Genomic DNA, 15,138 nt, shown 5'->3' on the forward strand with positions numbered 1-15,138 from the left:
CATAAAAAAGTCTTAAACGAAACTGTTCTTAAACCGAGGTGCGCTTTCCCTAATGAGGCCTCCCACCGCTGGTGCCCTTCCACCATTCGGCTTCCATTCTTAGCCTGAGGTAAAGTTCACAAACCAGGACAATACTTCCGGTTTTGCGGAGTTCGTAAACCAAATAGTTCGTAAACAGGGCTGTTCTTAAACCGAGGTAGCACTGTGTTGAGAAACAACAGTAAGACTGGCATTATTCTCCACAGAACCCAGAGAACACTACAGATGGAAGGATTGGGGATCTGCATGGGCTCTTGGTGCTGGTGGTTACAGAGAGAAGGAGGAATCAATAAAAATCTCTTTCTCCTTGGTCCAGTGCTGAATCAGAGCCCATTCTGGAAACGGATCGAGTCTTTCTATTTTTCAGATGGCAACTCTGCATCCAATCCAATTAATCTAATTGATGATTCAGTTGAAAGATGCTGATTTAAAACGTCTAGTGATCTAAGTGCAAAGAGACTAATTCTTTTTGTGTGTTGGTAAAGCTCTTCACCCTGATAGTGCCAAGAGAGAAGGATGGGTGCTCTACTGCTAGCACCCACAACTTTTTGTCTAAAAGAAATTGTGTGCCCATCTGGAAATCATCAGCTAGACTGATGCCCATTTACAGCAGCTAGGCAACTTTTCTAACCTACTTCTGTGGGAGCCACAATCACTTGCCTAGTACTTTTGTTGGAAGCGTTTTGTTCCATAGGGCAAAAGGAGAAGTTTGGAATGAGATTAAATGCAGGGGATCAACTAGCCACCACCATGTCAGCCTGGCCAACTTAAACAGTTCCACTTGGCTGTCGAAACAGCTCTCCTATCCAAAATTATTTTGCAGCAAAAATAATTTATTTGGCATTTGGGGCAGATTTCATGGCTTGGGGCCAACTCTCCCCTCAGCCTCTCAAGTGCCACTTCCTAGAGCCCTCCGATTGACCGTATGAGATTTCAGGAGGGACCCAAATCTGTGCTGAATAGCAAAATCAAAAATGTGCACATCAGCTTCCTTTTTCTAAATGTTCAATTACGGAAACATTATTCCTAAGCCATTGCCTGTCCCTGGCTTCCTGAACGACCAGTCTGAGTGCTTTAGCACTGTATAGAACTGTTCAGCTGAAGAATTTAAGGATGACACTGAAACAGGAAGAGAGCTTAGCATTAAGCATCAAAGAAGCTACTTTCTTTCACACTCTTGCATGACATAGTTGATAACTCTGCCAGTCTTTCTTCCTTCTTCCCCTGCTTAGCACTTGTTATTTGGGCTCCACTATTCAAATACTATGGAAATAGGAGTACGTCATTTAGCCTCTTCAGTTCACTCGAGTTTTATTTTTGGACTGAGATGCCCATGCTACTAATATGAATGTGAGGAAACTTCTGCCAGAAATAAACTGCTTCCCCCACCCTCTTCAGTAGTCTAGATCAGGAAGCCTAAAATGTTGCAGGAAAAACGGCTCACAGAACTTAAATATTATCTTGATGAGCTCCCAAGAAGCGCATATTGTGTATGTATGTATTTATTTTTTTTAAAAAGGAATCTATCAGGATTTCATCCCGATTGCAAATAACATAGTAAAATTTCAAAATGAGATTTTTAAAAATGTTGATATTCTGCCACTTTATATAGTGAAGTTGAAGAAGGCTGGGACAAAATCCTGCGTAGTTTTCTCTCCCTCAAAAATAATATCCTGCTCTGTGAATGTGTGGGGTGGGTGGGTGTGTCATTCTTCCATAGTGACAGATGAAATTTCTCCAAATTTGGGGAGAGAGCCAACCTATTGGGTTTTGGTGAGAAGTTCGGTTGGTGCAAAGATTTGGAGAGTGCTTTGGTCACTTCCCGCCACCCATGCATCCTGGAATGCTTTAGGAATGGCACAACATGATGTGATGTGGCATTGCTCCCAAGGCAATCCAAGACGTGTAGCTATTGGTAACTGGAGCCTTAACGCACTGTGAATGGCGTTGGGCTTTCTTTAAGGGGTAAAAGCAAGACAAAATTGCAAAACGCCTTAATCAAATAATACATTGCAGCAAATAGCTCATGGTGAAGATGCAAGATGCTTAATACTGATATCTTCTGGAAGTGTCCCACACCAGAAAAGTTTGGGATTGATATTAGGTAAGAAAGTGAAATCACGAGATGTTGGCTCTGGAGACTGCATGACAGCCTCCCCATTTAGGCAGAATTTGCTGACACAAATGCTTTGAGTAGAGAATGCTTTTTATTTTTATTTTATATTTTCCACTTCTCATCCCTGCATGCCTCTTGAAAGTATTTTTTACCTATCTTCCCCTTTCTTTTTTCACACTCGGCTTATATCTTACTCCTCTTTCAGTGATGCCAACTTGAATCAAATATTGGGGGGCAGGTTCCTACATAATCAGTCACATGATGCAGCACACACTTACTATTTGAATGGAAATGCCCATTAACTTTGGGGCGCCTGGACCTCTCAAATATTTTATTGGGGGGGAAGGGCCCCTGGCCCCTAAGAGGTGGCTCCTATGCTCCCCCAACCCCTACTAATTTCTTTTACCCCACTTTTTACATTCACTTCTTCCTATAACAGCTTTCACCTTCCTTCCCCATCCTTTCTACCTGAGTTTACAGTGGTACCTTGGTTCCCAAACTCAATCCGTTCTGGAAGTCTGTTCGACTTCCAAAACATTCACAAACCAAGGCACAGCTTCTGATTGGCTGATTGCCCCCAGAAACAATGTCAAAAGCCAAAACGGACATTCGGCTTCCAAAAAACGTTCACAAACCGGAATACTTATTTCTGGGTTTGCAACGTTCAGGAGCTGATTTGTTTGGGAGCCATCTAAACCAGCCCCCAATCCAATACAGTCATACCTTGGTTGCCGAATGCATTGGAACTCGTACATTTCAGCTCCTGAACGATTGGAAACTGGAAGTGAGTGTTCTGGTTTTTGAATGGTTCTGGGAGCTGAACGGACTCCTGGAACATATTCTGTTTGTGAACCAAGGTATGACTGCACTTTGAACATTTTATGTCACATTATAATTTCCTTCAATAGCTTCCTCCACAACACCCACAAATTCTCTGTCTCCCACCTTTGCTAAGCAGAAGAACAGTTACTGAGGTTGTGACTGGACCATCCCAAAGGCCATGACGCTGCAATTGAGGAGGAACTAAGCAGGCTGCAGGCCCAGAAATAATAAATACTCCAGGGGACAGCATCTTGAGAGAAAGAGATTAATTTTGAAAATGAGAATGTTTAAAAACATATGTTCTTTTCCTGCTTATACCCAGTATTATACTTATCAGTTCCTCCGTATCAATATAGTAATTCACTTTTTATGATAATAGTTAATTGTTGTAGTGTTCTTAGGACACTCCATGGGATTTAACCTTCCCTTGCTAACTTGGGCGTTTGCAGCGCACACAAAGCCTTGTCCACCGAATATAAAATAAACCTCATTTGTCCTGCAATTTCTTCCAGTTTCCAAGCTCTTATCTCCAAATCCTAATTAACAATGATTTTTAAAAAGTAATGTGGCCTTTCTAGAACGTGCAATATGTTAACTTGATAAGAAAGTCCCAGATATTTTAGAAAGTCATTTCGTTTCCCGACCCTCACTTTATTAGGATTTCTGCAGCTAATACTATTTTGTTCATTGAAAATGAAAAGATCCAGCAATTCTGAGCTGCCAGAGGAAAGAGACATTCAATTCCGTGCTTTATTTATATACAACAGTATCGTATGTATGTGCATGTCAGAGACTGGAGGCTTTTTTTTTTTGGCTGTTGATAACCCACCCAAATCTAATTTAATCAAATATTTAAGGAAGTAATAATTAATTTTTAAAGAATCCAACTGAACCATGACTAGGAAGAAACGTTATTGTTTATTTTTAATGCCAGAAAAGTATTCTTGATGCGATTTTAATATTTCATGTAAAGCAGTAACTTTCTTTTCCCGCACCCCAGGTTTTTTTTTATATTCCCACTGTTCATGTAATCTGAGGGAAAGTTCCAGTTTTATAGGGAAGTTTGGAACACAGAACTTCACATTTGTCTACACTTGGGGGGATATTTGTAACTAACTAAAACACAGCCAGCCTTTTCCCTATCAAGCTAAAGATTTTTTACGTGGATTTGTTTCAATAGACTGCTATTTTAAGGGGGGCAGATAACTTTACATTGCACTCATATGCAAACCTACTCAAAACCAAGCTCCATATTGAGTTCAGCATGGGTTACTTCCAAGGAAACGTACATCGGACTGCTGTCCAACTGACATAGTTGAAAGGAGACTGCGTTACCATGTTTGCCCCTTGCTACTATGGACATTTCGAAGCTGTCAAATCCCTGTGTATTTTCCTGTGTCACTCTTTAGCTTTCTTCTTTTGTCTTGCCAGCCCTCAGCCTCATTCCTCCTTTCCTTTCCTTTTCAAAGAAGTATCGTTCACATTGTGAGCTTTGTTAATGCTTGAAACTGCAGAAGCCTGTTTATTGCTCTGCAGCTCTAGCCCTAGTTAAAGGTGTGGACTGCCAAATTGGAGGGCGGGGCATGCATGCATTAGCAGTGCTGTGGCAAACATAGCTTGACAGATGGGTTGCATGTTAAAATGAATGTTTGAAGTAAGGTGCAATAAAAAAAGCTGTAAACAAAGAATGCTTGAGTCTTAGATCACAGAAGGACCACACAAGTTTCTGGTCTTAAGCCTGTGAGATACATGGCTCGTGTCTGGTTTAGTTCTTAGAGAGCCAGTGTGTAGTGTTTAAGAGCGGTAGTCTCGTAATCTGGGGAACCGGGTTCGTGTCTCCGCTCCTCCACATGCAGCTGCTGGGTGACCTTGGGCTAGTCACACTTCTCTGAAGTCTCTCAGCCTCACTTCCCTCACAGAGTGTTTGTTGTGAGGGAGGAAGGGAAAGGAGAATGTTAGCCGCTTTGAGACTCCTTCGGGTAGTGAGAATAATAATAATAATAATAATAATAATAATAATAATAATAATAATAATTTATTATTTGTACCCCGCCCATCTGGCTGGGTTTCCCCAGCCACTCTGGGCGGCTTCCACAGAAACCAAAAATACACTAAAATATCACACATTAAAAACTTTCCTGAATAGGGCTGCCTTAAGATGTCTTCTGAATGTGAGGTAGTTGTTTATTGCTTTGACATCTGATAGGAGGGTGTTCCACAGGGCGGGCGCCACTACCGAGAAGGCCCTCTGCCTGGTTCCCTGTAGCTTTGCTTCTTGCAATGAGGGAACTGCCAGAAGGCCCTCGGCGCTGGACCTCAGCGTCCGGGCAGAACGATGGGGGTGGAGATGCTCCTTCAGGTATACTGATAAAGCGGGATATCAAATCCAAACTCCTCCTCCTCCTCCTCCTCTTCTTCTTCTCCCTCTGCCCTTTCTTTCCTTTCTTGCTGCTTCTTACAGGGAAGAGGCAAGCAACCTCATCTCCACTCAGTGAGTCAACTATTAACCTGTTATCTCATACCCTCCAACATTTCTCCGATGAAAATAGAGACATCCTATTCAACAACAACAATAATAGTAATACTCCACACATCTGACTGAGTTGCCCCAGCCAGTCTGGGTGGTTTCCAACACATATAAAAACGTAATGAAGCATTAAAATTTAAAAATCTTTCCTATACTGGGCTGCCTTCAGATGTCTTCTAAAGGTTGTATAGTTAGGTCTAGGCCAAGGAATGACTTTCAGTGGCTTGGTAATGCTCGCCTGAAAGGAGAGAAGAGTCCTCAAAGCCCAACATTTCACTCTGGCTCATATTTGTTTTCAACAGTCATTCAGCTCAGAAGAGCCTGGTTAGGGCCAACCAGCAACGCACCACTGAAGAATGCTTCAGAAATTCAAAAGTGGGTTGCTGTTTGCTGTTTTGCAGGCTGAAGTCACCTTAAATCTCCTTGAAAGACCTACAGTGGCTCCCTGTACGTTTCCAAGCACAATTCAAAGTGTTGGTGCTGACCTTTAAATCCCTAAACGGCCTCGGTCCAGTATACCTGAAGGAGCATCTCCACCTCCATCGTTCTGCCCAGACACTGAGGTCCAGCGCCGAGGGCCTTCTGGTGGTTCCCTCGCTGTGAGCCAAGTTACAGGGAACCAGGCAGAGGGCCTTCTCGGTAGTGGCGCCCGCCCTGTGGAACACCCTCCCACCAGATGTCAAAGAGAAAAATAACTACCAAACTTTTAGAAGACATCTAAAGGCAGCCCTGTTTAGGGAAGCATTTAATGTTTAATTGGTTATTGTATTTTAGTGTTTTGTTGGAAGGCACCCAGAGTGGCTGGAGAAACTCAGCCAGATGGGCGGGGTATAAATAATAAATTATTATTATTATTATTATTATTATTATTATTATTATTATTATTATTATTATTATTAGGGAACGGTGCCTCCATTTATTTCAGTAAAGTGAATTTGCAAAACTATGCTCAGGAAAACTGCTGCTGGGGGGCAAATGCTCCACATTCCCTCACACACAGGGGACTCTCTCCCCACAAAGATCCCCTGCATGCATAGGTGAACATTTGCCCAGGGTCACACTTTTCCTAAATGAAGCAGTTCAAGGCAGCCACTGTGCAAACCAACAGAGAACATTTGTCTGTTGGCAGAATTAGCTTATGAACTTCATTGGAAGAAAAACAGATGCATTATCTAATTGTTATCATGATATATTTATGCAGATGTGCTGGATGAAGATGGCTTATCTCATATCTTTTGGAAACTGTACCTCTCAAAGTATCAGTCATGGCTGGGAGCTGCTTGGAAGGGCAACAAACCACCTCCTATCTCATTTCTGGTTGAAGAGAGGCCCTAGATCTGGAAGGGAAGGTCAACAACACAGAATATTTACGAGAACTGAATTGAGAGAACATGCAAATATGGAAGAGAATCACTTAGGTCATTGCCAGATGGTTTGTTAATACAGTATGCAACAAATTAATGAGAGCTTCATGGAGAGCACTGAAAAGTATAGCATGGAGAAAGTCAACAAAGTATTTTTATCCCTCTCATAAGATGAGAACTCAGGGTCTTCTAAGTAAACTGAATGTTGGAAGATTCAGGACCGATTAAATAAAACATGTCTTCAGTCTATAGTTAAACTTACTGGGATTTGCTACTGCAACAAGATATAGTGATGACCACCAATTTGGACAGCTTTAAAATAGGATTAGATAAATTCATGGATGGTAAGACTACCTACGTGAGGGCAGCAGCATATACCTGGCTTGCCACTATTGCGTGGTGCTGTGGTCTAAACCACTGAGCCTCTTGGGCTTGCCAATCGGAAGGTTGGAAGTCCCTGCAATAGAGTGAGCTCCCGTTACTTTGTCTCAGCTCCTGCCAACCTAGCAGTTTGAAAGCAAGTAGATAAATAGGTACCAATGTGGCAGGAAGGTAAACAGTGTTTTCGTGTGCGCTGGCTTCCATCACAGTGCCCCATTGCGGTTTAGTCATGCTGGGCACATGACCCAGAAAGCTGTCTGTGGACAAACGCCGGCTCCCTTGGCCTGAAAGCGTGATGGCTGCCGCAACCCCATCACCTTAACGATCCAGGCGTCCTTTACCTTTACCTTATCTTTATACAGTGGTACTTTGGGTTAATAATTTAATTCGTTCTGGAGGTCCGTTCTTAATCTGAAAGTGTTCTTAACCTGAGGTACCACTTTAGCTAATGGGGCCTCCTGCTGCTGCTGCGCCGCCGCCGCACAATTTCTGTTCTCATCCTGAAGCAAAGTTCTTAACTTTCTGGGTTTCTGGGTTAGCAGAGTCTGTAACCTGAAGCATCTGTAACCCGAGGTACCACTGTACCTGGCCTGGCACTATTGGTTTTGTGTACTGTGAGAGGGAGGCAAGCAAAATCATTACTCAAATCAGGTCTATTTGTTTGCTCTTTTAAAAGTTGCTTCACAAGTTTGCTTTAAAACTTGTTCCTTTAACATTTTAAACTTAGCCTTTTTGCAAGCAAAGATTTTTTTTTTAAAAAAGGGTATTTATGGGAATTGAAACATTTAAGGGAAGTAACACATGTTAGAAACTGGTTATAAATGAAATCATGGCCCAGCTACTTAGAAGGAAACAACCTGCCAATCCTGTCAGTGATCTAGGCATCAGGGAGGGGGCTGGATGACAGGAAAACAAAAAGGCAGGAAGCAGTTGGGTGGCCAGGCCATATATTTTCCTGTGTCCTGTTGGGGAGACCTAAAGTTGGATGCTATGAAGCAATTTCAGCTGAAGCGCCATCATAAATTTAAGAAAGATCTTGATTTGAGCCCATTGTAAAGTGGAGCTACGCTGTGCCATTCGATGTGAAAACATAATCAGTCCTAAACCACTATTGTACTGGCACATTCAAGCATCTAGTGGCATCCATGTTGAAGGTTTTATATAAGGTAACAGCTGCTTTGGTCAGGCAGTTAATTAAATATGTTAATTTTTCATATGACTAACAGTAGTGACAACAGATCAAATAGAGATTTCATGACATTTCAGGGTTCCCTTATGTGCTCAAAACGATAGATTGCACCATCATTTTTCATACCCGTTCCCAGAACCAAGCTCCCACTGCCTTTGGAAGTGCCCTTGTTTTTTGTACTGAATATTGAATGAGATCTGGTCCCACATATTAAATATTGCCAGTTGTCTAGAATCCAGACTTCAAAACTTTTTGGAAGAGTATATCTTCCATAACCAAGGAGGGCATGTTACTGACCACATGTTGGTTAATTGCCACATGAAGTATACACTAACAAAGCTCTATTGTATGAGAATATGCTGAGGTTTTTCATATGTTAAACTCATAACAAGGATTAAAAGGCTTGTGTTTGAATTATATGTTGTTTGATTTCACAGGATTAGTGTGATTAACTCAAGCATATTTCTGCCCCAAATGGAGACTCACATATAGGTTTGTGTGTATAATGATGGGAAGAAGGAGGTATCATTTGCCAACTTTGGCAGCTTCCAACATCAAGCCATTGTTCTTCTTTTGTGGATTGGTTAGCCAGCAAAATTTTCTGGTACCCGATGCATAACTGATGTGCCAGCTGGTTTGATGGGCAGCAGTGATATAGTAATACAACATATGTGTCATCTGAAGGCAAGCAGTAAATCCTGCCCTCCTTTTTCTCATCTGATTATTGAGTTATGCCATTTTATATGGTGTTACATGATAAATAGGACATCTCAAGAATATGTATCTGAAGGACCTGCTTACATATTGATGTGGGTTCCAAAATTACTGTTCTAGAGAGTCTTGACGGCAGAGTGATTAACAGGGAATCATTTTGAGTTTACATGATTGGTGAGTATATTCTATCCAAAGAGAAACTGATTGAAAATTTATATTGTTATATTTAATTGGGAGCTAGCTGAATATATAAAATATCCATTGTTAATCATTTCAGTTACTGAGAAAAGCATTGTTGTGAATGGTCATTTGGCCTTCCTCCCTGTGGCCATATATTTTTTCTTCCTCTATACCCAATATGTATATACTGCCATGTGAAGATAACAGTTTGTGCAAGTGGGTTCTATTCCATAAAAAATCCTATACCATAATAAATATTTAAGACTTTAAGGTGATATAAGACTGTTCATTGTTTTTGGGTGCATAATGGAAAAACATGTTTCGTTTTGCTAATACACCCAAAAGAAGACTCAGGAGACAATACTGTAGTGATAAAAGGTTATAGTTATTCAATATAGTATCCTAGGGAATCTGCCAACCAAGAAACATGAGTAGTCTTGTCAAAATACAGCCCAGGAAGGAAAGTTCTCTAAGACAGGAAGAGCCAGGGAACTCCCCACTCCTAGGTATGTTTACAGGCAATACCTGCAGCCTCCAAGCAAGGGATTGGAAGGAATTCAACCTCCTTGTTCCATTTGGAGACCCAATGCTGCAATTGATGGTGTTGGCCATGTTCTTTACAACTTTTATTTCTAGCTCTACAGGACACTTTGGGGGGTGCATTCCAGACATCTTGCCAGTGTGGTGTAGTGGTTAAGAGCGGTGGACTCGTAATATGGTGAACCGGGTTCGCTTCCCCACTCCTGCACATGCAGCTGCTGGGTGACCTTGGGCTAGTCACACTTCTCTGAAGTCTCTCAGCCTCACTCATCTCACAGAATGTTTGTTGTGGGGAAGGAAGGGAAAGGAGATTGTTAGCTGCTTTGAGACTCCTTAGGGTAGTGATAAAGCGGGATATCAAATCCAAACTCCTCCTCGTCTTCTCCTTCTCCTTCTCCTTCTCCTTCTCCTCCTCCTCCTCCTTCTTCTTGCACATTAATAATTATTTGTGTTCATCGTGCTATCAGGGTGGTCATACATAATCCTGCTTTCAGTAGCGTTCATGCCTGTAAAGATTTCAGGGCTGCCACACTGCTTCATTTCCAGTCAGTGCATATCCTGTATGTTACAAATGTTTCAGGGGTTTTTTAACCTGCTTTTGTTGTGCTGCAACACACACGCACCCCGACAGCCGTACAACAGTAGCACTGGGCAAGCATCACGCAACAAACAAAAGTACAGTAAATCTACCATTACTGCACTATTCTTGTGTCAAGAACATGTTGCAGAACATATCTGCAATAAAGCACCAGTCTGGAGGGGACATTTTTCTGCAATATCTTTCTAAACATTATTGCTTTTATACTATATATTCTGAATGTCAGTGTTCAGTGGATTTATAAACAAGCTAAATGGGGGGGGGGGGTTTGCAATCCTGTTTTATTTGAACCATTTTTAAACCAAATTCTTAGTATCTCTCTACCTCCTACCCATCTCATAGAATATGATAGAGAGGGAAGGGAAGGGGTGTGGGGAGGGATGATCCATATATGGTATAAAATGCATGTAAAGCCAGCCAGGAGGAAAGTCTGTCATTGATTGACATCATAAAATAGAAACAATTGCTTTGGTGACACTCTGTGTTTCTATACATTGACAAGTTCTTGTTTAATTTACTACATATGGTTGTTTGTCTCCATAGCTACTCTTTCAGATTCATTATTCATTAAATAAGTGACGAATTTACTGAAATATTGCAGCCACATGGCCGACACAAATGCATTCTAATATTATTAACACGTTGCCAACTTGCAACTCTTCGGAGCCTGAGTAAATGTTTTGACAAGATGAGGCAGCAAGAACAAATAAGTAGCAGCACTCTAGATGAAGTTCAGCCACAGCCCTTAACAGCTTTAAAGTCTTAACAGCATTTCCACTAGAGCAGGCCCAGATAAATTGCTCTTATGTGTGCATACAAGAGACTAAAATTCCTTTGAAAGTTTATAATTTCTCATGGGAAAAACACGGCATAAAAGTAACTTTTACTCATAGAAAAACAGCACCATATTTTCCTGTCAACCTTTGCTGTTGGGAATTTCAAGCTTCTTGCATTCCCCCTCCCCTCCATGTGATTCTTTGTTGACTCAAGGGACAGGCGTTTACAACATAATTTACTTTCAGTGTGTGTCTCTGTAAATCATTGTAATGTTCTCTATTACTAGTTTAAAAAGAACCCCAATCATGTTGGATTGACACAAGCCACATTTCTTAGCTTTCAAATGTAGGATGGGGAGGGAGGAGAAAGCAGAATCTCCCATTGGCGATGAGCGGCATATGGAACAAGTGGAAATGCTGCGGTGCAGAGATATCCTGTTCTAGCTAGCCGTGCCCTTTTCTACAATACTCCCCTTGTCGCCTATTCTTCTGTTCCCCCTCCCCTACAATAGTCAGTCAGTATTCCATTGCCATTGCCCATGCCTGTCTGTTTTGTGTCTCCCCTCCTTAGGGTTCCTTTTTGTACTTCAAAGTTTGCTGATGCCTCTCTCTTGTGGGTGGGTAGTGCAGTTTTGGCTGCATAAGCCATGACACCCATGCAGTAATGCTGGAAGCACCAGTCCTGAAAGATCTTCATTGGCTCCCAGTACGTTTCTGAGCACAATTCAAAGTGTTGGTGCTGACCTTTAAAGCCCTAAACGGCCTCGGTCCAGTATATCATGCTCTTCTGAAGTTTACTATACAGCGGAAAGGAGCAGCCAAGCATACTAGGACTCAATTTCTTGACTTTAAGAAAGCCGACTTCATAAAACTTAGGGAAATGCTTGGTGAGATCCCATGGACAGTAATGCTAAAAGGAAAGGGAGTTCATGATGGCTGGGAGTTTGTTAAGAGGGAGATAGTAAAAGCACAACTTCAGGCAATACCAATGAGACGGAAACATGGAAGGTGCCTAAAGAAGCCAGGGTGGCTATCTAAAGAACTTTTAACTGAGTTAAGATTAAAAAAGGATGTGTACAAAAAATGGAAAAGGGGGGAAACCACCAAAGAGGAATTCAAACAAATAGCCAGCACATGTAGACACAAAGTCAGAAAAGCTAAAGAACAGAATGAACTCAGGCTTGCTAGAGAGGTTAAAAGCAACAAAAAAGGCTTTTATGGGTATGTCCGTAGCAAAAGGAAGAACAAAGAAACAGTGGGGTCACTCAGAGGAGAAGATGGTGAAATGCAAACAGGGGACACAGAAAGGGCTGAACTCCTCAATGCCTTCTTTGCCTCAGTCTTCTCCGATAAAGAAAACAATGCCCGACCTGAAGAATTTGGAGCAAATGATTCAGCAGAGGAAACACAGCCCAGAATAACTAAGGAGATAGTACAAGAATACTTGGCTAGTTTAGATGTATTCAAGTCTCCAGGGCCAGATGAACTGCACCCAAGAGTATTAAAAGAACTGGCAGATGTGATCTCAGAACCACTGGCAGTCATCTTTGAGAATTCCTGGAGAACAGGCGAAGTCCCGGCAGACTGGAGGAGGGCAAATGTTGTCCCTATTTTCAAAAAGGGGGAAAGAGAGGACCCAATAATTATCGCCCAGTCAGTCTGACATCAATACCAGGGAAGATTCTGGAGCAGATCATTAAGCAAACAGTCTGTGAGCACCTAGAAAGGAATGCTGTGATCACCAATAGTCAGCATGGATTTCTGAAAAATAAGTCATGTCAGACTAACCTGATCTCGTTTTTTGACAGAATTACAAGCCTGGTAGATGAAGGGAACGCAGTGGATGTAGCCTACCTTGATTTCAGCAAGGCATTTGACAAGGTGCCCCATGATATTCTTGTAAAGAAGCTGGTAAAATGCGGTCTTGACTATGCTACCACTCAGTGGATTTGTAACTGGCTGACTGACCGAACCCAAAGGGTGCTCATCAATGGTTCCTCTTCATCCTGGAGAAGAGTGACTAGTGGGGTGCCACAGGGTTCTGTCTTGGGCCCGGTCTTATTCAACATCTTTATCAACAACTTGGATGATGGACTCAAGGGCATCCTGATCAAATTTGCAGATGACACCAAACTGGGAGGGGTGGCTAACACCCCAGAGGACAGGATCACACTTCAAAACGACCTTGACAGATTAGAGAACTGGGCCAAAACAAACAAGATGAACTTTAACAGGGAGAAATGTAAAGTATTGCACTTGGGCAAAAAAAATGAGAGGCACAAATACAAGATGGGTGACACCTGGCTTGAGAGCAGTACATTGAAAAGGATCTAGGAGTCTTGGTTGACCACAAACTTGACATGAGCCAACAGTGTGACGCGGCAGCTAAAAAAGCCAATGCAATTCTGGGCTGCATCAGTAGGAGTATAGCATCTAGATCAAGGGAAGTAATAGTGCCACTGTATTCTGCTCTGGTCAGACCTCACCTGGAGTACTGTGTCCAGTTCTGGGCACCACAGTTCAAGAAGGACACTGACAAACTGGAACGTGTCCAGAGGAGGGCAACCAAAATGGTCAAAGGCCTGGAAACGATGCCTTATGAGGAACGGCTAAGGGAGCTGGGCATGTTTAGCCTGGAGAAGAGGAGGTTAAGGGGTGATATGATAGCCATGTTCAAATATATAAAAGGATGTCATATAGAGGAGGGAGAAAGGTTGTTTTCTGCTGCTCCAGAGAAGCGGACACGGAGCAATGGATCCAAACTGCAAGAAAGAAGATTCCACCTAAACATTAGGAAGAACTTCCTGACAGTAAGAGCTGTTCGGCAGTGGAATTTGCTGCCAAGGAGTGTGGTGGAGTCTCCTACTTTGGAGGTCTTTAAGCAGAGGCTTGACAACCATACGTCAGGAGTGCTCTGATGGTGTTTCCTGCTTGGCAGGGGGTTGGACTCGATGGCCCTTGTGGTCTCTTCCAACTCTATGATTCTATGATTCTATCTGAAGGAGCGTCTCCACCCCCATCATCCAGTCCAGACACTAAGGTCCAGCGCCGAGGGCCTTCTGGCAGTTCCCTCGCTGCGAGAAGTGAGGTTACAGGGATCCAGGCAGAGGACCTTCTTGGTAGTGGTGCCTGCCTTGTGGAATGCCCTCCCATCAGATGTAAAGTAAAGGTAAAACTGTTTAGGGAAGATTTTAATGTCTGACGCTGTATTGTTTTTAATATTCGGTTTGAAGCCACTCAGAGTGGCTGGGAAAACCCAGCCAGATGGGCGGGGTATAAATAAATAAATAATAATAATAATAATAATAATAATAATAATAATAATAATAATAATAATTATAGCTGATGAAGAGGTACAACTTGAATGTTTACATGGATAGATAATTGGCTTCACTTTCAACAGCATTCTCCAGCACTGTTAATGTGCCATAGATTGGGTTTTCCAGCATTGTCCTTTTCTTACTGAAGGAAAGCTTCAGGAGGCGGGGAAGGAGATATTGAGAAGGACAACTGCCTGGTTTTCCCAGAATACCATTCACTGCAGGCCTACATGCACAACGTCCTTCTCAACCAACCAGCCACTTCACATGTCTTGTGGGATTGGCAAGGCATCAGGGCTTGACATTATTGGGCAAATGCTGAGGCTTCTGAGCAAAGGTTGATCCTGAGAACCTGCTCCTCTGGCTTCCTACTGCTGCCTTTCCACCTGACCTTTCTGAATGAGGAGTGATGCACCCGTGCCTCTCCATCTGTTTGGTTCTTGAGCTAAGAAGGCATCTGAATGGCCAACGGTGCCCTTGGTGAGGAGGAGGTGGACCCACTGAAGGCCCAAGGACAGCTGCCGGGCACTTAAAAGCAGTACGCTTTTTGTAGTCCATTTGGCAGGAAACCT

The 15,138-nt window shown here is 42.5% G+C and overlaps 1 long non-coding RNA gene across 1 annotated transcript in view; it reads left to right on the forward strand.

The window, feature by feature from the left end:
- The first annotated feature begins 5,273 nt into the window (after positions 1 to 5,273).
- The window catches only part of LOC308572282, a 118,473-nt gene continuing 108,608 nt past the window's right edge, over positions 5,274 to 15,138 (forward strand). Inside the window, exon 1 of the long non-coding RNA XR_014001658.1 lies at positions 5,274 to 5,336. This is a non-coding gene — a long non-coding RNA (uncharacterized lncRNA). The remainder of the gene's footprint in view (positions 5,337 to 15,138) is intronic.

Source organism: Podarcis bocagei (assembly GCF_964188305.1).
Source record: "Podarcis bocagei genome assembly, chromosome: 1".
NCBI lineage: Eukaryota > Metazoa > Chordata > Lepidosauria > Squamata > Lacertidae > Podarcis > Podarcis bocagei.